This window comes from Dermacentor albipictus, chromosome 1 (genome assembly GCF_038994185.2).
Source record: "Dermacentor albipictus isolate Rhodes 1998 colony chromosome 1, USDA_Dalb.pri_finalv2, whole genome shotgun sequence".
Lineage (NCBI taxonomy): Eukaryota > Metazoa > Arthropoda > Arachnida > Ixodida > Ixodidae > Dermacentor > Dermacentor albipictus.
Window position 1 is genome coordinate 275,838,295 of NC_091821.1, and position 23,156 is coordinate 275,861,450.

Below are 23,156 nucleotides of genomic sequence, written 5' to 3' on the forward strand. Positions count from 1 at the left end.
TCAAAGAGGCTACGGGATTACCTTTCACTGCCCCATTACAAAGGGGATGCCAATGAATCATCATCATCATCATCAAGAAGCATCGAATTTAAACCATAAAGTGATTTATTACAGCTGGCATTGGAACGGTAATGGCATAGCAAATGTCCTTCAGACTGGTTGCACACGCAGGGAGGAGAGAGAGTGTATATGCGTGTGTACGTCTTGAGCGTGCGTGCAGGTGTACTTGCATCTGCGTGCGTGCGAGTGCTTGTATGCGTTTTCGAGCATACGCACGTTTGTGTATGCGTGCATTTGCGTGTATGTGCGTGCGCAAATTTTTGTGCTTGTGTACATGCGTGGGCGTGTGTGAATGTGTATGGGGGCTAACATGTCATCTGTGCGTCTGTGTGTGAGAGAGTGAGAGAGTGGTGCATTCGTGTTTGTGTATTTGTGTGAGCGAGTGAGCATTTCCTTGCTTGCACCTACTCTTGGGGACAAATGGGGTATAGAGTTTATTTGAACCCATATTTGCGCCCACGAGCTACGAGCGCCAAGTTTTTTGGCAGCGGTAACAGCGGCGGAGCGGAAGGCATAATCCCTGACTGTTGCACGTTGCAGATTTGCACCTACTTCGAGGCGTCACTGCGACAGCTTTATGCGACGGGCAGGTGGGACTGCGCAAGAAGACAGCGCGAGTCTACAACATAGAGCGGCAGCGCACAGGCTTCGTTCATCGAGTCCTGACTGCGCAGGCTGGACTACGGAACATGTGGCCATCCCCTGGCGATAAAGCTACCGCTGTTTCGCGGACGCATCATTTGGCAGCGGTGATAGCGGCGGAGCAGAAGGCATCCCTGACTGTTGCACATTGCAGGTTAGCGAACTTTTCGAAAACTTCTAGAAGTATAACGAGTATAGTTTCGCTGTCACTGCTACCACAAAGTGTGGCACTTTAGTTCGTTGCTGCAGTCATTAGGAATGGCTAGGGATCTTTCAAAACAACAAGAGAGAGAGACAGAGGAAAGGGGAAAGGCAGGGAGGTTACCCATAAGGGAAAATCCGGTTTGCTACCCTACGCTGGGGAGGGAGGGGAGGTAAAGTGAAAACAACAAAATTCAAAGATGAGCTAAGGAATGAATTCAAAAACTTGAAAGAATCCCTTGAAAGAAACATGCGTGGAGAAGAAAGAGGGCTCTGGGCCGATATTGATGACATGAAGCAAAGCAAGAATTTCGTAAGTAAAAGTCTTGACGATGCTAACCAGCGACTTGATGCTACCTAGACCGAGAACAATTCTCTTAAGAAAGAAAATGAAGTGCTCCGGCAACAAGTTCGATCATTGGAGAGGGATCTGGCTGAATGTCAAATCAATCTTGTGAAATCGGTGCAGTACTCGCGCAACAGATACCTTGAGATTAAGGGCGTTGCAGAAACTCCGAATGAATGTTAAACCGATATGCTCGCTAAAATTGGTGCGGCCATCAGTGAACCCGTCTCCGCCAGCGATATAGGCGTAATTCACAGAGTGGCAACCAAAGACAAAACAAAGAACATTGTTGTACAGTTCATAAAGCGCGAAAAGCGAGACAGTCTTAGAGAAGGCAAAGAAAATAAAACCTACGAACAGAAACCTCAGTCTGTCACTGGAAGCTTCCGAAACAGAGGCAAATTTGCCTGTCTTTGTAAAGCGCGAACATGGCTGGAAGCTTGTCTGGGTCAAAAAAGGTGGCATTTTTGCCCGTCGCAATGAAGTGTCAACTGCTGTGGCAATAAAACACGAGAGCGATCTGGACAAGATTACGGCGACAGGATAAGAGCGCGCATACTTGGCGCGAGCACTACGATTTTCCAGCATGTGCAAACATGGCTACCTATTGTGCGCTACCTCAGGACATACGTGGTGTCACATCAGAGAATCCAGACAAGCTCTTTAAGCTTTTTCATCTAAACGTAATATTCATTCAGTATAAATTTGACGAAATTATCACATTTTTAGAATCATGCAGTGTTAGATTTGATGCACTCATGTTTACTGAGACTTGGTATGGTATCACTTTATTTTACCGTGTTACAATCAGTTCTTTATAAATTGGAAAATTTGCAGAGGCGGCGGAGTCTCCATTCAGTTTGCGGTACCAGGTTTTGAAATGCTACACGAATTTAGCACCGTTATTAGTGATATTGAAATAATTTGTATTAGGAAAAATAAGAATGTGTTGGCTGTGCTGTACACACCGCCAAGCGGCAACCTCGTCACGTTGTTAAACTTCCTTGATTCTTTACTTTCTTGTGCAAATGAAAACAGATGGTTGCAGACAATAGGCCGTGATATGAGTATTGGTGCTCAATGGTCTCGAGCCGGGCGAATGACGTTTTTGTTTGTGTTACAGAGTAATGGTTTTCATAATGTTATAGTAACGCCAACACGCGTTTCTCTTTAAACTGCACCTGTGCCAGATTTATTCATTTCTAACTTAACTGCTAATAAAATTTTCTCCGGTGTTATAAACAGTGACATAAGTGATCACTTACTTACTTTTTGTATGCTTCAGCATACCAGCTCGTTGAAACAAGAGTGGCCTGAACTCACGTACCGGGAAATATCATCTATCACATTAGAAAATTTTAGGGATAAGATCTCTCAGACAGACTGGAAGGAAACATTTACTTTTGAAAACAGCAACAAGTGCTATGACTCAGTTCTAAAAATCTTCAAGAAACATTATTTTGAGTCCTTCCCATTACGCACATACCGTAAACAATAAAGGTTGCGTAAACCATGGATCACACATGAACATATCAAGCTTATTAAGCATAAGAACAAACTTTTTGACAACTTTCTTAAGTCACGTAGCATGGAAAATTAAAATAATTTACAATGTTTCGAAATAGGTTGAATAAAGATATAAACAGATCAGAAAGCGAATAGCACAAGCGTGTATTTGAAAACAATTGCTTGCGTGATTGCGGCAAAGCGTGGAGGAAAATTAACGAGGTATTAAACGAGGCGAACTGCTTAGACGTTTCTCACGGGGTCGTGTCGACGAAAGGCGGCAATATTGACGTCGCAGACGCTTTGTTATTGCGTCGCTTTCGCTTTCAGAAAGAGCTAATGCTATGAATTCGGTGCTATTAGTTTTTGTGTCGTGGCTTTAAATATATGGGTTTAAATAATATCTATATCCGATTTGTTGCCGAGAGTATGTGTAAACAGGGAAATGTTCGCACGCACGCACGCACGCACGCACGCACGCACACACACACACACACACACACACACACACACACACGCACACACACACACACACACACACACACACACACACACACACACACACACACACACACACACACACACACACACGCCTCTACCACAGACTCCTACTGCTAAGGCATAAAAAAGCCTTTGTGTGACCAACCCCCAACTCCTCAACCTACACTTCCAGCTTACACACTTTCTCAAGAGCCAGGGCAAGCCTTCTAGCTTCCCCAGTGCTCCAAACTGTAGTTACGAATTTCAATAGGTCTATAAGGGCTTATATAACGGCTATATAAGGGCTATATAGAGCTATTATCAACTCTATAAGGGCATACAAACTACCCAGTCACCTAAAGCTTGTATGATACCTCTAAAGCACAAGACAAATTTTCAAAATCCATTCACAATTTCAGCGGTTGTCTACATCAATGGAAATGTAGGCTAATGGGAAATGCACGTTTTTAAGATCAGAATTAGTATACTGGCGAAACACACTACAAGATTTCTTACTCATTTATTTATGCTCTGGATGTAACGTTCCTTTCACAATAATAATAATAATAATAATAATAATAATAATAATAATAATAATAATAATAATAATAATAATAATAAGCTTTATTTCCATCAAAACGATGGAGGGGCCGTGGGTAAAAGCTGCTGAACAGCTTGACTAGAGCCCACGGTCCCCTCTACAAGGCAATACAGGAGCATACATGAAACATACAGGAATCTAACAAAAGACAAACGCAAAATTGATTCGATTTAAATTATCACAAGGAAATCAAATATTACATTTGTTCAAAAACATGACATATCACGTGGCGCAGTTCGCGAACTGTAGTGCGACCTAAATCAATTCCACATTTATTCAGATCATTAAGAAGTTTAGGCAAAATATACGATAGTGTACCCATAGAATAGTTAGCACGGGGAGTGACCACCTTCCAGTATTGAGACTGACGTATATTATAGGATGTAGGCTTTATTTCTAGCTTGGCTAGGTTGTGAAAGAAATTTCGATTTTCTTTTAATTCGCACTTAAAGGCCACAATTAGTCTATAGCAATAACAATCAAGGATATCGATTCATCAGGGCAGAGGAGGGAAAAAAGAGGAAGCGTATACCTGACGCATTCCCGCTGGTCCTCCTGAGAAACGGCGCCTCATAGAGCAGTTGTCCAGGGTGGCTTGAAACCAAAGTCGGCTTTCAGGCGGGAACACTCGCTGCAACAAATTGGAAGAGTTTTATTGCGAGTAAAACTCTATCCTTTTTTTTTCTTTATTTCCTCGTTACAGAAATGCCATGCGAATACATTGTTAAAAAGAGAATCAGCTTAGCTTATGCTGACTCTCTGAAATTAAAATCGCTTGAATTTAGCCAACTCATCGAACAGCGGCAACCAATCGGGTGGTTTTTTCTGGGCTTTGTACACTTCACGCATGTAGACGACACTTTCAATAAAGTTTTCTCGCACCGAATGGACATTCACATCAGCATGATATACCGACATTCTTGTGGACCATATACTATGGAGGCTCAGCAGCATAATAAGGTCATATGGAATATCGTTATTGCCTGTGTCTAAGTATCTGATACCACGTGGGGTTATTGGTAATGCTTTCTTTAATGTTCGTTGTAAGATGTCCCAATGAAAAAAGGGATCCCAACAATCAATGAAGACGTGATCGACAGTCTCTGGTTTTTTACACATTATACAATCGGTGGTCCACGGAACATATATTCCCTTGTCGGCCAGCCAAGTCTTTACAGGCAAGGTATTTGTGTGGAGTTTGAAGAAGAATGATTTTACCGATGGTTTCACAGACATTCTTTTGACCCTTTTGAGGACATCATCGCCTGAACCTCCATAGTATGCTAACCTATACATTGGAACTGGCATTAATGAGTCTATCATATCATGGTACAATTTCTTTCTTTTGATGGAACTTAAATATTCTAGCGAGAATCGAACACTAAGCATACGGAAAGCTGACACTACTTCCTGAAGGAAACCTTTCACTGGAGGGGATTCGAACACGAACATTCGAACACGAAACAAGGAAGTCAGGTAACAGATTACCTAATCGCACTTGTGTCATGGTGCGCAAGAATGGATCTGGCGTACAAATCTGGCGTACAAATAGGTGTGACAGTCCAAGACCACCGCTGCGAACTGATCTGAACAGATTCAGGGTGTCTACCAAGTTGACATTTCAAAATTCCCTGAGTTTTCCAGGTTTTCCCTGAGTGCCTTTGCGAAATTCCCTGAATGATGCAGAACTATGTTTTATGTCAAGACGGGCTGCAACCATATCGCCTGATGCTGTCACTCTTTAGTAAGCATATGAAATTTTTTTAAAGAACCGACTTAATCCAATTTGAATAATAAGGAGTAGTGTTTATGTTATTCAAAAAAAAAGAATAGAAGGGAGAGGTTAGTAACATGCACAGCCAATAAAATGTCTTCGAAAGAAATTGCAAATCAAGTCAGCCATTCTCAAATACAAATAAAAAAGAGATCCATACAGAAGGAAATATTTTCGAGTCTGAGCTATTTATACTAATTTATTGCAAGCTCAGTGGTATGAGGCCCGAATTTTGTCACAATTGAGAGTTTCTCTCAACAGCTCGTAAGTCAACCTTAACTGTCCTGACATATACTCCCAGCCAGCGCACGAAGCCTCAGTGCTGTGTTTCACTGCTTTGAAGAGTTTATTTTTGTCTGTATGAGGGACACCTGCATCTCGGCATCAGCCAAGAGTTTTTTTAGCTCAGGCTCCTTCAAAGAAGCGCTCGCATACTTCATTCCTCAATGCGTTGGTCCTTTCTGTTCTCGTACTCCTTTTGTCGCGCGATCGCACTACAGACCATTTGAAGCATACTCGTATTCAGTTTACAGTAAAACATCCAATTTTTCGGACCCCCTAGGGGCCGCGAAATCTTCCGAAAAATCAGGCAGTCCGAAAAAAATGCGTCTTTTACTGCTCTTAAGGGCTCAAATCGACGCAGGTACGTCTGGAAAAGCTTTGAATCCTTGTCAGTACACTTATTAGGCATAGCGGTGCTCCTACTGTGACAGTAGAGGGCGGGTGCACGCGTGTAAAATTAAGGAATACCTACTGTGTCCCGTGACAATTGCCCCTTCCTACGCTTGTTAAGCTTCATCGCAATACTTTTGCTAATGCTTCACCGCGTCATACGACTGTACTGAGGCAAAACTAACTCAAAAACCAGCATTTGAAATGCGCCGTGCTTTCCGAGCTTCGAAGCCAAAATTATTGCTGACAGCGGAGAAATGAACACGGTACCGAACGGAAAGAAGCTTAATAGCGAACGTCGAAGCAGCTAGGCGTAGCGTTGCCGCAGTGGTGGCTACGGCTGCTAGCGGATCTGCGTGCGATAGCGCCGACTCGAGGCGGCGAGGTAATCAAAATGGCAGCGGTGGTAGCTTTGATTAATGCCGTTTCGGACGTGCGGTCATGGCAAAACGTCCGGAAAATCGGACTGCGAAGAGTTCTGGCATCATAAATTTCCGACGTTTCGATACATTGACTCTATGGGGTACGTGGTGGTGCCGCGAAGCCGTCCAAATTATCGGGAATCCGAAAAGTCGGTCATTGACTGTACACTGGCAACTCCTCCAGCCGACGGCAAGACGTCAAAGACGATTCATTACGATTCCTCTCTGTTACACGAGCCAGCATTACCGCGACTTTCAACCCTTTCAATAAAATTGCAGCAAATTTTCCCTGATAGAGGCAGAAATTCCCTGAGTTTTCCCTGAGTTTTTCCAGACTACTAAAAATCCCAGAGAATTCCCGGTTTTCCCGGTTTTCCCGGTTTTCCCGGTTGGTAGACACCCTGAGATTAGAGCAGCTGCAGCGTTCCCAAGTTGAGTTCCAAATGAACACAGAGAACACTCGATGCAGTTTCTGCACATTCACTCGCGACATGAATAGCGCTTGTAGTATGTACCATATTTTTGCAACCAGAAAAATGTTGCGCACAGTGGAGCGCGCGAACATTGAGAGATTGCGCCCTTGCCATTCCAGCGCTTTTTCCTTCGCCGTCTGTGTTTCCTGTTCCCAGAACTGCTTACTGTCTTTGTAATGTTCAAGCGGCACGCCAAGATATTTCACAGGCATGGTCACCCACTAGCTGTATGTTTGCGAAACTGCGTGGTTTGCTTTGCCACGCGCCATGCCAAAACCCGATGCACTTATCCCAGTTTATGGCACTACCAGTTTTTTCACAATAAGTTTTCGCCAGAGTTACCACTTCGCTGACACTGTCATAGTCATCGCAAAACACTGCTAGATCGTCTGGGTAGGAAAGCACTTTCACCTCACTTTGCTGTAATTTGAAACCTCTTATTTTCTCGTTCTCTTTAATGGCTAAGCAAAAAGGCTCCAGGTATATTGCGAAAAGCAATGACGAAATCGGGCGCCCCTGTTTCAGAGATGAGCAGACATTGACACTTCTCGTGAGACTCTTGTTAATAATCAATCGTGTGCTGCAGTCTGTGTACACCATTTTTAAGCCATCTATAATCACTGATCCTATGTTCGTGTATTCTAATATCTCGAAGAGAATATCATGAGCCACACGGTCAAATGCCTTCTTATGCAATACATACGCACGCACAGAAAACGCACCCGCACGCACACACAAATATATCTACTCTCAAAGCGCAGACCCAAAAGCGAGCACGCGCACACTGATAAACACAAGCAAGCACACATACATGCAGATAGACACGCTAACACGTGCACGCGCACACAGCGACCCACACAGAAACATGCGCTCACACACAAACACGCTCACAAAACATATACGCACTAGACACACGCAAACACGCCGGCCCATACAAACCGGCATGTACGCGCGCGCACGCGCGCACGCACACTCACACAAAGCGAGCCGAGCGCACGCACACATATACACACATGCACAAAGCGAGCTGAGCGCACGCACGCACAAATTGAGCCGAGCGCGAGCGCGCACACACGCACACGCACAGACAAAGCAAGCCGAAAACATGCTGAAGGCGACCGGCAGGCAGCTACAGCCGCACGCGACCGCCCCAGGGAAACCAATACCGCGCCGGTTCTTTCGAAAGGTGGCGAAGCCAGTCGTCCTTTTTCTACGTGACGCAAAACTGGTTCCTCTTAACGCTGTTTATTCGAAGGCAAGCAGTTCACAGATTTAATATCAATATACCAGCGAACGTGTGTCGCCGGAAGCTTGCTTGGTCGTAGAAGCGACGCATGACGCAATGATGGTGCAGGTTTAGCGCGTCGCTGGCTTGAAGATAGCGAGCTGCCGGTAGCGGCTCACGGAGCCGTGCCGATGATGGTGACGGCGCTATCGTGACGAAATCTGAGGCGGCGACATTGACGGCTCGGGAGTTTTTCTTGTTTTTTTGTGTATTTTTCCTTGAGCTCGCTTTCAGAAAGAGATAGTGCTATAAATGCAGTCATTCGTTCTTGTCTCGTAGATTTAAATACGGCTTTAAATAAACTATATATCCCATTCAACCAGGAGACTAGGCGTAAGCGGGGAAGTGCTCGCGCACGCGCACACACACACACACAGAGAGAGGGAGAGAGAGAGAGCAAGAGAGAGATACGACACATATTTGTCCGTATTCACATTTTCACGCGTCCACGCCTGCACACACGCACAAAAACGTACGCACGCAGGCAAACGGAACTGCACGCACACAGAAACGCGCGTATGCTCGCACGCGCATACACGCACTCGTGCGCAGGCAGATTCAAATACGGAGACGCAAACATGCGCGCACACGCAAATGCAAGTACACAAGCACGCACGCTCAAGGCGTGTACACGCATATACACTCCCTCTCCTTCCCTGCTGCCTCGCAAAAACATGCGCGTGCAAGCAGACTGAATGGCACTCGTTCGGCAATCACCGTTCGAACTCAAGCTGTAACAAATGGCTTTACGGTTTAAATTTGGCACTTCTTCCAGTCAATGTGCCCTCTGTCCATAGGGTACAATACCATTTGCTCCTGTCGTGTGACATAACCGCCCATCCCCGAGCAAAACACTGCTTTAACGCACCCCCAATGTTCCGACTAAGTGCCATAACTGCATATGTTGTTACAAAAGGCTACCCTCTTGGCGCAGACAGTTGAAACTTGTTGATACTCAGCTATTATAATTAAATTGTTTAAAATTTTGCCTATTCAGTCACGCTTGCGAATTTCACACAGTATGGTCAAGGTGCAATGTCCAGAATTCCTGAGTATGTCCATGCTACAGGGCACGATAGTATATATTTTTTAAACATAACACAAACACATGCGCATGCTTGTTGTTATGTTGTCCAAGGAATAAAACTTGAGCATAAAAACAATGACTTAAATATACGCAACCCATTCCCACGTTTTAGAAAATAAAAATAGGATATATAGTACTTGAAGAGCCCTCCTGAAGAAACCAAAACTGGAACCAAATCATGAGTTCTGTGTTTCGACCATCTGGTGGAAGACTACCGAACTCAGTCATAGGCGGCGTAAAAAAAAAAGGCCTCACGGCATCGAACCGCTGCCAGCACGACGCGGAACGATAGGTGCTAGCGGTTAAACGACTCGGCCACGGTTTCCGACATTGCCTTCAGTGATACGCTCGGTTATTTATAGATACCACGTGAACTACGACCGTGTGTCAAAAATCGCTTTTGGGAGCAGTGTTACGCCATGTGTAGAGAGTCAACATAGGCATCAATCGAAAGCTGAGTCTCCGGACTAATACGCTACACTGGGTATTACAATAGACGCCGTAGTTTTATCACAGGCATCGTTCTTGCCTCGAAAATCGAGTACGAATTTTCGTCGTTTCCATAGGCTTCCATTGCTAAATCTGTAACCACTGTGAGAACAAAATTCTTACGTGCCATGGGCAACCAGCGCTGAAGCTTCGCGTGCCGACAGCAGCGCCGTAACACACAGCCTAGCGAGCGGTAGACACAGTTTCCAGTAGCACACGCAGTGATTTCGTGTCAGCAAATTCACCGATTGTCTTGAGTCACACTTTTCACGGCTCCTCAAACGGCAGGGAACCGACGTGCTAGGACGTAGCAGCGCATGCGCTCTACGCAGCGCCCATGGCCATGGACAGAACTTGGCTGGCCGCATCGGGCTAGACAAACATTGATACAGGCGCACGTTTCTTATCGCTAAATATGTCGTGCCATCTTCGTAGCCTCCCTATCGGACGGTTTCAGCATATTTTAGTAACGCATGAAAAATGTCGTAGCGCCTCCTGGCCAGCGCTGGTTCCCCATAGCGTGATCACTGCATTTGGCTCGTGTGGATTGTCTTCCAGAACACGTCTGTCACCTGCCTTTTTTCAGTAATCAAACTGCAGCTTTTGTTATTCGCGAAAAACCTGCTCGTTCCATTGAAAACGCGCTAGCTTCGTGCCGGGCCCACTTGGGGCGCTTGTTGGTACGTGTCCAAAAAAGCTGGATATGGACATGACCTCGAAATATATCATCCTTATGCCATTTCTTAAAAATCACTATTTGTGCGAATGTTCATTTTTGGTTTAAGCCTAGAAAACAAGAAAAAAATACAATGGTAGGTGTCATTTTTGTCCGGTGTTTCATTTCTGGCCGAAAGGAATCGGTGAAAGAAGATTTACAATAAAGCTAAGGCGACCCACGATCTGCACTTAGCCGCAAGCACATTGTTAAGAACGGCCCGCTAACGTACAAGTTTTGCCAGCCAATTGCGACAGCGGGCGTCAACTTTTCTTGGAACGCCACCGTTACGCCCTAGCCTCGTCGCCGTTGTGACTAAACGCGATCGGCGGGCCAACTGTTGTTACTGAACCCGCCACCGCAGACCTGATCTGTTATGAGCGGGGGAGTTGCCGCGGGAACGTCTAGGAAGGCCCCTTCCCACGCGCCGTGCAAGACGCAAGAGAATGGACACCACAGCGGCCGCGCTGCGGGGTTCAGCTCCGAGTTCTGCGAAGGCCCTCTTCACTAGGGGGGGGGGGTGAGGAAGGGGGGACCGTGAACCTGTGCGCGTGGGTGTGTGTGTAATCCCTCGCACAAAGAGGCGGCTCGTCTCCTGGTCGAACGTTTCCCTCACCTAGGGATCGAGGGAGGACCAAGTGTTTCAAAACCGCTGTTGTGCGGCTGCTCGGTGCACTTTCTCTCGCAGTCATGCTAGACTGATGAACTGCAACATCCTGATGTTGATACTCTAAACAAACCCATATTCCTCGTTCTCTATGAGAAGCAGTCCCTCCCTTCAACAACGTCCTCAGCGTGGATAAGTTGGACGACGGCATGGGCCAGCTACATTCTAATTCATGCCCGACTCCAATCTTGACAACTGATTACGAGCGATGGGATTGAGCCCCCAATCCTGACAACTGGCTGACAGCGGTGAGATGGACTTTGCGACGTGGTGCTGTGTCTGCGGTGAGTGCTTGGTTCTTGCTTTGACTCTCTAGGCTTCATTTTGTGGTTGTTCTGTTTAGAACGGTAGGGAAGCTAGACTGTTGATGGCTAGCTAGGTTGTGTTTTCCTAGGTAGATTTAGCGAGCAGGACCAAGGCAGTAAAGCAGCAGTCATGGAGTTAAGCAGACTGCTGAAAGACGAATTATTGATTGTTGGTGAGGAACTGGGCCTAGATTTTCGCAAGGAAATGCTGAAATCGGAATTATTGCAGCTAATTTCCGAACAGGCCAGTGAGGAATAAATTGAAATGGGGTTGGAACTTCCGAAAAAAGAGAGAAACGGGACAGAGAGTGAGAGGAACGCGAGTTAAGAAAAATGCAACTGGAACTTGAAAGCAAACGTTTGGAGTTGTCTCAAGGAAGTGAAGGGGCTCTGGGACGATAAAATGAGGCAGAATCATACCGCATGGACAGGCTAATAAAGCCATTTGAGGTCGGGACCGACGTAGGCTTGCTCCTATGCAATTTTGAAAGGACTTGCGAGAAGATGAACTTTGGTCCGAGTACATGGCCACAGCGGTTGCTGTCTATGTTGCCATGTGAGGCGGCCGACGTAATCGCCAGACTCAGTGCGGAAGATGCATATGATTATGCGAAAGTGATGGCGAGTCTTCTGAAGAAATATCGACTTTCAGCCGAAGCTTTTCGGCAAAGGTTTAAAAACACAGGGAAGAAAGATAGCGAGGGGTATCCGGAGTTTGCATACGGCCTAAAGGCCAACCTAGTCGAGTGGCTGAAAAGCGCGGAAGCGTACGACAGCAGAGACATGATCATTGAATGCATGTGTCTAGAGCAGTTTTACTAAAGCATGCCCTAAGCTGTGAAACTGTGGGTGCAAGAGAGAGGGAATGTAAACGCTGTGGAAAGGGCGGCTGAATTAGCCGAAGAGTACGCAACGCGTAGAAAGTTGAACGCCGAGGACGGAAATTGGGATCGTCGAAATGGACTGCGGAAACCATTTCCGTTCAAAAAGGGCTTCGCAGACTAGACGACCGGAGCCTGTAGACGTGGAGAAAAAACCCGCAGAAAAGTGCGAGGAGAAATCAAACGGGGAAACAGTACCACCAAAAGAGCAGAAAAGAAAATTCGAATCTTTCAGACCAATCCGCTGTTATAAATGCCACAAACTGGGACATATAGCTAAAAACTGCGGGAAGCCTAGCGTAGTTTTCTCCTACGTGGATGAAAAAGACGAGATTATGAAACTTTTAAGCCCCTATCTTCACGACCTGCAAGTTAATGGCAAACCATGCTGGGTGCAAAGAGACAGTGCCGCCACGATGGACATTGTCCATCCTTCCTACGTGACGGTAGATGACTTCACCGGAGAAGTAGCATGGATCAAACAGGTTGTACAAGAACACAGCATGTGTCTGACCATGGCCAAAGTCAAAATCAGTGGACCATTCAGGGAGCTAGTGACCGAGGCTGCAGTTTCCAAATTTTTGTCACTGCAGTACCCTTACATCTTTTCGAATCGTTCTAATCAGTTACTGCGTGACAAAGCGCTTAAACTGGGAGAGGGCGTAGTACAGGCATTGACCCGAGGCCAAGCTCGGAAAATCGCGTAACTTTCGGCTGAAAATGCACAAGCTGCTCCAGCGGAAGCAGAAAAAGGGATAACTTCAATACCCGAATCCGAGCTAGGCTCGAAGGATGAAAAAACAGTTGAGGAGAGCCTGCCAGCTGACCAGCTCAATGAGAGCGTATCACTAATGCGTCAAAGTTCTAGCCTGCCGGAAGAGCGAACTGACGCACTCACAAGCGAGTCAGGGTCGTTATTATCACCGGCCTCAAAGAACTTTGATCAGCTCTTACGTGTGGATAGAGAGTCACTGGCAGCCGAGCAAAATAATGATGAGAGCTTAGCTAAATTACATAACACAGCTAAAGAAGGCATTGCTAGGCGCAACGTGACGATACATGAAAGAGGAGGATTGTTGTATCGGCACTACAGAGATCGAAAGGGTAGGATTTTAAATCAGTTAGTCGTACCTACTACGTACAGGGAGAACCTTTTGAGTTTCTTTCATGGAAATGGGTGGTCCCGCCACTTAGGCATGAACAAATCAGAGGAAAGATTGCTTATGGAATACTAGTGGCCTGGCTGTTTCAAAGACGTATAAAACTTTGTAAGATCATGGGACGCCTGCCAGCGCTTGGGTAAACTAGGAGAGACATGGAAAGCTCCACTAAAGGTAGTGCCCTTAATAACAGAACCTTTCAGACGTCTTGTGATAGACACGGTAGGGCCTCTACCAAAAACAAAATCGGGTTACAGGCATTTGTTTACCATGCTCTGTCCGGCTACAAAGTTTCCAGAAGCAATCCCTCTGAAAGAGCTCAGCTACACCGAAGTAGTAGACACGCTTTTGAAAGTGTTTGCACGAGTCGGGTTTCCAGCCGAAATTCAGGCGGATCAAGGGTCAGTATTCACCAGCGCACTGACTTCCCCATCCTTGCAAAAGTGCGGGTTAAAGTTGATACACAGTTCCGTCTATCACCCTCAGTCAAACAGTGTAAAGAGGTGGCAATCAGTGTTTAAGCGAGTTTAGCGTGCGCTCTGTAACGAGCACAAGGAGGACTGGGAGAACTGTCTGCCGGCAACTTTGTTTGCTTTGCGAACGGTTCCACATGAAGCGACAGGGTTCTCGCCAGCAGAACTAGTGTATGGAAGGCCACTCTGTTCTCCACTAAGAATGTTAAGAGAGATGTGGGAGGAAAGAGGAGAGTCCAATAGTGGTAAAATACGTGCTAAATCTGCTGGAACGGCTAAGCGCAACCCCAAAACTAGTTGAAAAGACATGGGAGTAGCTCAAAAGAACGCCAAATTCTATTACGACAAAAATGCGAGGCTTCGTACGTTTAACGCTGGAGACCTGGTAATGATCCTCAAACCTTCAAGAAAGAACAAGCTTGAAGTTCACTGGGACGGGCCCATTAAAGCGTTGCACAAACTTTCAGGTACTAACTATGTTCTGAAAATGCCCGGTCGCAAGAACAAGGTGAGGATATATCACTGCAATTTGATGAAGCCGTATGTAGAGCGGAGTGGAGTCGTTAACTGTACCATCAAAGAGCAGGATGACACAAGTACCAAGTTTAAGGAGTATAGGCGACCTCCAACTCTGAAATCGGCCTAGAAGAAGTAGTAAAACATTTGGTAAACTCGCACGCTCTAAGACCCGAGCAGCTAAGTGAGCTAAAAGGGGTGTTAGGGGAATATCTCGACAGATTCAGCGATCGGCCAGGTAGAACCGAACTAATAACGCATGAAATAGAGCTGACATCGACCAAACCCGTAAGATCAGAGTCTTACAGGGTCTCTCCAAGACAGAGGGAAATTATGGAGGCAGAGATACAGCGCATGCTAGAGTTGGGAGTTATTGAGCCCGCTGAGAGTGACTACACGTCACCGCTAACACTGGTAGAAACCCCTAACAAGGACCCTCGTCCGTGTGTTGACTACAGGAAGTTAAATGCCATCACTAGGGATTAGCTGTACCCGATACCCAACATTGAGGAACGTATTGAAAGAGTTAGCGCTGCTAAATATATTTCAACTATAGATCTCGTGCGGTACCCAAGTTTCCCTTTCAGAAAGTGCCAGCCGCTATGCCGCATTTATCTCACCTGTAGGCACTTTTCGCCCTCTCGCACTCAGCTTCGGGCTGAAGAACGCGCCGTTTAGCTTCCCTAAGTTAATGGATATTGTCCTAAAAGACTCGCAGGAGGTCACCCTGCCATATCTTGATGATGTAGCAATTTCTTCGGACAGCTGGGAACAACACGTATTGCGCCTCAAACAGGTGTTCTTACGGTTGAGGGAAACCGGCTTAACGATGAAAGCAGAAAAGTGTAGATTTGGTTGTTCGCAGGTTGCTTTTCTGGGCCATGTTGTCGTCCAGGGCACGAGACGGCCGGCCGAGCTGAAAATAGCTACGATTGGAGAATTTTCTCAGCCCCGCACGAAAACAGACCGTTCATTTTTGAGACTTGTGAGGTACTAACAACGGTACATTCCGAATTACTCGCAAATGGCAAGTCCATTAACGGACACCCTCCGAAAGGGAGCACCGAGTAGCGTACACTGGGATAAGGACAAATAGAACGCTTTCCAAAGTTTGAAAACGCTATTGATTTGTCATCCTGTGCTTCGCGCGCCAGACTACACGAAGGAATTCATAGTTCAATGCGACGCAAGCGACAGGGGTATGCGCGTGGTACTTAGTCAGGTCGGCGACGATAACGAGGAGCATCCTAACCTCTATGCCAGCCGTAAACTAAATGTAAGAGAGGAAGCCTACAGCGCTTCAGAGAAGGAATGCACTTGTTTAGTTTGGGCCGCCCAGAAGTTGTCGTGTTACTTGTACGGAGCGAAGTTCATCTTCGAGACCGACCACTGTCCTCTGAGGTGGCTCAATCAAATGTCACACAAAAATGGCCGCTTGCTGCGATGGAGTCTCACTCTCCAAGAGTACAACTTCTCCGTTAGATATAAAAAGGGAAAGTTGCATAGCAATGCGGATGGTTTGAGCAGGCTAATTTGAATTCTGCCTTCAAAGGTCCCGCCTAAATTGCTTCAAAAATTGGCATATCGAAATGCAGCATTTTTTTTTTCTGCACTTATGTCTTCCTTGAAGTCTAGCAGGTCTAAAGTTTGATCCAAGGTACGTCATCTTGGCGCAGAGCCGAGTGGTGGGGTTCGTTTTGCAGTTGCCTGTCCTTGTGGGCTGTTTTGGGGCGGTGACATCATTACACAAGTGGTCGCTGCGAGCCAAGGCATCACCCCCTGACCACCAGCCGTTCTCTTCCTGCCCAGCAGTTGTCAGCGCTGGACAGTCGAGATTTTCCGGGCCATGGAGGCGCTGTTAAGAACGGCGCGCTGACGCGCAAGTTTTGCCAGCCAGTTGCGACAGCGGGCGTCAACTTTTCTTGGAACGCCACCGTTACGCTCTAGCCCCGTCGCCGTTGTGACTAAACGCGATCGGCGGACCAACTATTGTTACTGAACCCGCCACCGCAGACCTGATCAGCTATGAGCGGGGGAGTTGCCGCGGGAACGTCTACGAAGACCCCTTCCCACGCACCGTGCAACACGCAAGACAATGGACACCTCGGCGGCCGCGCTGAGGGGGTCAGCTCCGAGTTCTGCGAAGGCCTTCTGCCCTCGGGGAGGGGGGGAACCGTGAACCTGTGTGGTTCTGTGTGTGCGTGTGTGATCCCTCGCTCAAAGAAGCGGCTCGTCTCCTGGTCGAACGCTTCCCTCACCTTGGGATCGAGGGAGGACCGAGTGTTTCTAAACCGGTGTTGTGCGGCTGCTCAGTGCACTTTCTCTCGCAGTCATGCTAGACTGATGAACCGCAACATCCTCTTGTTGGTACTGTAAATAAACCCATATTCCTCGTTCTCGATAAGAAGCAGTCCTTCCCTTCAACAACGTCCTCAGCGTGGATAAGTTGGACGACGGCATGGGCCAGCTACCTTCTAATTCATGCCCGACTCCAATCTTGACAACTGATTACGAGCGATGGAATTGAGCCCCCAATCCTGACAACATACGCTACAATGGGAGTGATCTGCCAAAGTTAAGGCCATCTGTCAGCTGGCGGCTCAAGCAATCTTCGCTTTTTTTTTTTCGTTTCTGCGTCCGCTGTGCCTGCGTCTGCGACGAAAACGAGAAGTGGGAAGGCACATAAACAGAAAGCGGTGAGGGGAGGTGGTAGCGTAATGGTTAGCGAGCCCAGCTCCCAAGTGGAGGATGCTGCGAATACGTGGGCTCGAATCCCGTTGGTTTGTTTGTGAAAGCAGCTTGCTGTGCTCTCTGGTGACGGCGAAGCTCAGAATGAGGCGGCATCCTGACGACAACGGTCGCCGTCAAAGCAACAGAATAAGCGGGCGTGGAAGGTCATACCTAAAGCCGAAAATATATTCAGAGGAAATACAGTATGCTCCTGTCGACAAAAAAAAAAGTGATGAGTAACGAGCGGTGTTGTTGAGCGAGGCTGTAGACCGATAATGTCACCATAGACAGGACCACGCTCCAATCCCGGTGCTTAGCGGAACGGCACATCGACAGCATGTCAACTAGCGTGTAATTGATACTTCATTAAGCTCGTTGCGTGTTTTTGTTGTGTCTAGCCGGAGCGAGTACTATAAGAGACGACACTGGAGAGAAGGCGGTGAGCGAAGTCCGCGAAAAGTACTTGGGGACAGCCATATTAATGTCGGCGCCGGTTGAAGAAAGCCTGCGACTTCAGTTGCTCAGGTCGCCAGAAAAGCTTGAGTAGTAGCATGCCACTGGGCGTATTTGGTAAACACACTGCAGCGATAGACACACTCTTTGCGGAAGTGAACAGAGGAAAGGGACCTAGTAAGTTGGTCGCCCTTTTCGAGCTTTGGCATAGTTTGAAAAATGAATGTGGCGAAGTATGACGCACCAAAATAGTGTATGGCAACCAAAATTAATCAGCGTGGCCATACTTGCGCGACACGCCATGGTGGCCTGCCACCAGGACATCATGAAGTTGCAGCGATGACAGTTTTCATTGGGTGCTTCAGAATAAGAACTGGCACATTAGAGATGTCCAAGGGACGTTTCTGCGGTACAAGAGCACATCGCCCCCCTCCCCCCCCCCCCCAAAAAAAAAAACACGAGCATAAGCTTGCGAATAGGGGCATCATGAGATCGAGCACTACGGTGCTTTTTGATCTTGTTCAGGATGACGTCAGCGTTTCATTCAGCGTTCACAAGCAGTGTGGCGAAGTTCAATGCGTAGGGATAGCATTTAATTATTTTATTTCTCTTTGGTTGACGTCATCACACGTCACCGCGGGAAGCTTGAAAAATTTAAGGTCAGTTCGCCACGTGGTGCCACTCACGTGAAATAAACCCTCTCGTGCAGAAATGCTGGATACGGGGGCGAAATGCGAAAACATCCGTGTGCTTAGATTTAAGTGCCCCTCAAAGAACCTCCAAATTTCCGGAGTCCACCACCACGGCGTGCCTCATAATCAGATCGTGGTGTTGGCACGTAAGACCCCATAATTTTTAAACTTGGATCACTGGACATGTGACAGTGGGAATTTGACGCTCTTCCATGACAGAAAAGAAAACTCCTTAAATTTATCCCGAGCTTGGCGGAATAAAACCTGCGTCACATACACATCACACAATCTTGTCTAAATATATATTCACGCACGCGCCCCGTGCACACATCGTGGCGGCGGCGCTAGATGGTCCTCGAGAAAGGAGGCCGGCTGAATAGACGCCTCACACGTGACGCATTACAGCTTTGGTGATAACTTACCAGCACATGCTGGAAATGTTGGGCAATATACACAAGCCGCGCAATATAACATATGTACTAAGCATTTATTCTCTTATTCCTCGTTTTTGTGTGCACTGCAGGAACAGAAAGATGGAAGTTTACCAAATAGGCCAGTTTTGAATTCTAATGCTGTTGAAGTCGTTTCTTCTTTTCCTATTGAATTTACCTTGCGTTTTTGTTTTATGTAAACTATTCCTTGCATAATAATGTTTTTATATTTATTGCGCTTCTTCTCTCGTATTATGCCCGGTTGTTCTCACTTTTTTGTTTAAGTTTTCTCTGATTTCTTTTTTACTTACATTCTCGTATAGTTGTTCTTTTTTTATATTACTGTAAGCCTGTGCCAGCACTCAGACCTTAGGATCTTTCCTGGGCACGTTGATTGATTGATTGATTGATTGATTGATTGATTGATTGATTGATTGATTGATTGATTGATTGATTGATTGATTGATTGATTGATTGATTGATTGATTGATTGAGTCAGTCACTCATTATCACAGCGACATCTGCTACGGACTCACTCGCCTAATTCTGTTGTCCACCGGCGACTCTAGCAGGTCTCCGAAAGTGCTTTGCGAGAAGTCTGTAAAGAAAAATAAACGCCCGATGCCTGCAAATCCGACCCACTGACTCTGTAATGCCACCCCAGTGTTGCTGCAGCAAAGAACAGCGCCTGGAGAACGCGCCGCCAGCCTATCCACCAATGCGGTGCTTCGACACCGGAGGCACGAATATAACAAGTGTTAGTCACGCTGCTCGGCACAGAAAGCACGGTCGCGGCTGGAGTCGCACATTGCAGGTGATGGCAACCCACGCAAACTTCACAATTCTCGAAAACATTAGGCAGGCATTGCGTAACTACACTAATATTATGATCATTTGTATACTATACATTACAGATCTACGAGTACGTTTAAAGCATGAGTCCTACCTTTGTTTATACGCGACAGCACTTAAAACAAATGCATTTATATATACAGGGTGTTTCTACCAAGAATTTAAGTAATATTTAAAAATAGCCGTTTTGAAATAAAAGGACGGTCCCTTCAGAGACGTCAATGGTGGCGACCACGGGTTGACGGGAGATACGTGGTAATTAGTTGCTAGTTAACAACAATTGTTGAATTTACTATTGGACATTTAGTTCCAGTGGGCTCATTGTAGTAATTCGAAAATCCGCGTTTTTCAATCTCCTCTGTTGCCCTCGACTGTACGTCGCCGGAAAAGTTTTGAAAGGGTGCCGAGGGCTGTCGGCCGTCGATGCGTGAACCTGCGCCCATGTTGAGTGCGCCTCGGTTGTGCGTTTCGTGGATCGCGAATTGCCGGGCAGCATGCCGTTCCTGGAAGCCGTGCAGCCGACAGCCGGCCTGAGTGCGCTGCTGTGTTCACAGTGCGGCCGATAAAGGCACGCTGAGTTCCGGGTGCCGACGTGGCTGAGTTTGTTGTCGCTTATGTTTGCAGTTGTACCGCGCTTTTTGCATTCTTTTTACAGTTTCTTTAGACCTTTCGCGCATGCAAGAAGACTTCGAGTGCAGCCTACCGCGTCGGATTTATCAAAGCGCTGCACTTGTTTACATCGACATCTACAGCCACAGATCATTGTTAGCGTCAAATATTGGTGGAAAGGCGCATAGGTGACGTACGAAATAATGTCAAAAAGTTGCGAAACACACATATCTGCGCTTATGAGTCGCGTTGGTCCACCGTGAGACGAGTCAATATTTGCGGCCGAACCACTTAAACAACGGCAACTGTGATCCAGATACATATATTACGGGCTGTTAATTTATTACTTATTCTCGTTTTTTTAACTTCATCATACATATTTTCTGGGCGTGCCATAAAGCATCATTAGAGAAAACTGTGCTCTCATTAGCGCTCATTCATAGGCCGTGTTCTCTCGTGAAAACGCGGATGCCATCGATGACACCGTTGGTAATTGAGCGAGTTTATGCCGCTGTACCGAATGCACCGTCTCTTATTTCGTGTTAGACGCAGAGGCAAACAGTGCATTGTCAACATGACATGTTCAGACTCACCCATCTACGCAGCGAAAGCGACCGGCAGCCTGTACACGGGAATTAACAGTGACGTGCACGGATGTTGGCACAGCGCTCTGTCGCCGCTTATATAATTGTCGCTTATTGTGTGCGCACCGCGCGAAGCGAGTTGATTTCAACTCGCTTGGCCCAGAACTGAACTATAAGAGCAGTTCACTTCGCCCTTACTTGCTTAATCTTCAGGACCACCGGCAGCGGGTGCACGAACTTACGGGGTAGGCCTAACCTACGCTGAAGAGGGTCAACATTTGGCTCAAACTCCATGTGTATATGGCGTGAGATGGTTGAAACTGCTCCATTTCAACTACGTAGGCATGTTTTTGACTCACTCTGAGCGCGATTGATTTTACATACAATTGAAGGCGCTGCTGCTATCAAGTTAATTGTTGCTTCAACCGCCGATTGCGCAGGAATCGGCCGACGATAGCTTAATTTTATCTATGCCGTTGACAAGGAGGCCCGTCGCAGTATAAGACAACTCGCGCTCCTCGCTTGCGTCGTTGTCGGCCTGGTATGATACAATGGTCTCATCGACGCCCTGTGCTGAACAATCGGCCAATCGTTGGCGTGAGCGTCTTGTCGGTCTCGTATAGACCCAGTGTTACCGTGCCTTAAACGAGCGCGCGAAATCAGGCACGCGCTGCCACCACCAGGAAGGCCGACGCTGTATGAATACTGCGTCAGCAACGTGATGTTTTCAAGTGTCGCCCAAGTGTAACGCACGGGCTTCTCGTTAAATTTGTTAGTGATCAATGAACGGGGGCAACTACGTGGCTCACGGTGCAGACCGTGGTCCTGACTAAGACCAGGCCACTTTCGGTTTTAAATTAGAGTTGTAGTCGTACGCTATACGCACGTTTTCTGCACCGCACCGACGTCGAGCAACCATGTGGAGTTTCAACGCGGTAAACGGCACGAGTGTCTGCAGGAGCGCGTCCTAGTGCTTTCTTTGCTTCCTTTTTTTTTTTTTGTCGGGGGTCTTTTCTACGAGATTGGCCTGCGCAACCCTTCCAAAACGTTTCGCCACTAATCCGCTATAGGGCAGGGTGCATGCGCCGTGGGGCCGTGATGAGAGGTGGATTGAAACGAGCTCTCCGTTTGATCTACTTTTGCATCTGGAAAAATACGATCACTCGCGCAACTGCGACCCGACGAATTCGAGCCGACGAATTCTGGCTACCAGAGCGCGCGAAAGGCTGCAGCGAGCGCGAGCCCCTCGAGCAGGCCTCCCAGCAAGTGGGCCGCTAGCGCTGTCGCAGGGCGTTGCATGGCTGCCCGTTTTATCTCAAAAATGCTTACTTTTAACTATTGCCTAAAATGTTCGTAGAAATACCCGCTATAGTTCAGCACTTAGTCGGCCAAAAAGAAAGGCTTTCTAATTTGTACCGCATTACGGCAGCACGTGCCCCTACATTCGCTGGAGCCAAGGCTTTCACGGGTTTTTTACAGCACGCCCATTTACTGTGGCGGGTCTCAAGTTCCCTCCGCCTACGCAGCGTCGCTTGCAAGTCAAGTTCGGTGGCCACTGTCTGCAGCTGGGCTCCCTCAGGAGTCTTCACGGTGCGAAGGAAGAGACATTTATAATACGTACGTGATGTGCATCCTCAATGCAAGACTAATTTATCCCAGCGTTCTACTACGTTGGTTTTTTTTTGTTTATTCTACCTCTGGGGAACCACAAGTTATGTGCGATACAGATGGCCAGCCTAAGCCCCGTGGTAACTTTTGATGCTGCAACGACTGTCGCATACTAATTTTGTATTTATTACACGTTCTAAGAGCTCAAAAAGAAAATAACAATAATAGAACAGGCCCCGCATAACGTTGGTTCAGAGCACCTAAAAAGATAGGTTTGGGTAAAACTTGGTAATTCTTTTAACACCAAGTCGGTGAGCTCCAACATTCGGCATGGTTTGCGGGTTCTGGCACGATCGAGTAAGCCCGACATTCAGCCGACAACGTCGTTATCAGCAACATGCGATAGAGCCACACCTTCGACCTCACACAGGCAACTTGACAG

The 23,156-nt window shown here is 47.0% G+C and overlaps 1 pseudogene; it reads left to right on the plus strand.

Annotated features, from left to right (window-relative positions):
- Positions 1 to 13,022: 13,022 nt before the first annotated feature.
- On the plus strand, positions 13,023 to 18,032 carry LOC135908794 (uncharacterized; annotated as a pseudogene).
- Positions 18,033 to 23,156: the final 5,124 nt, after the last annotated feature.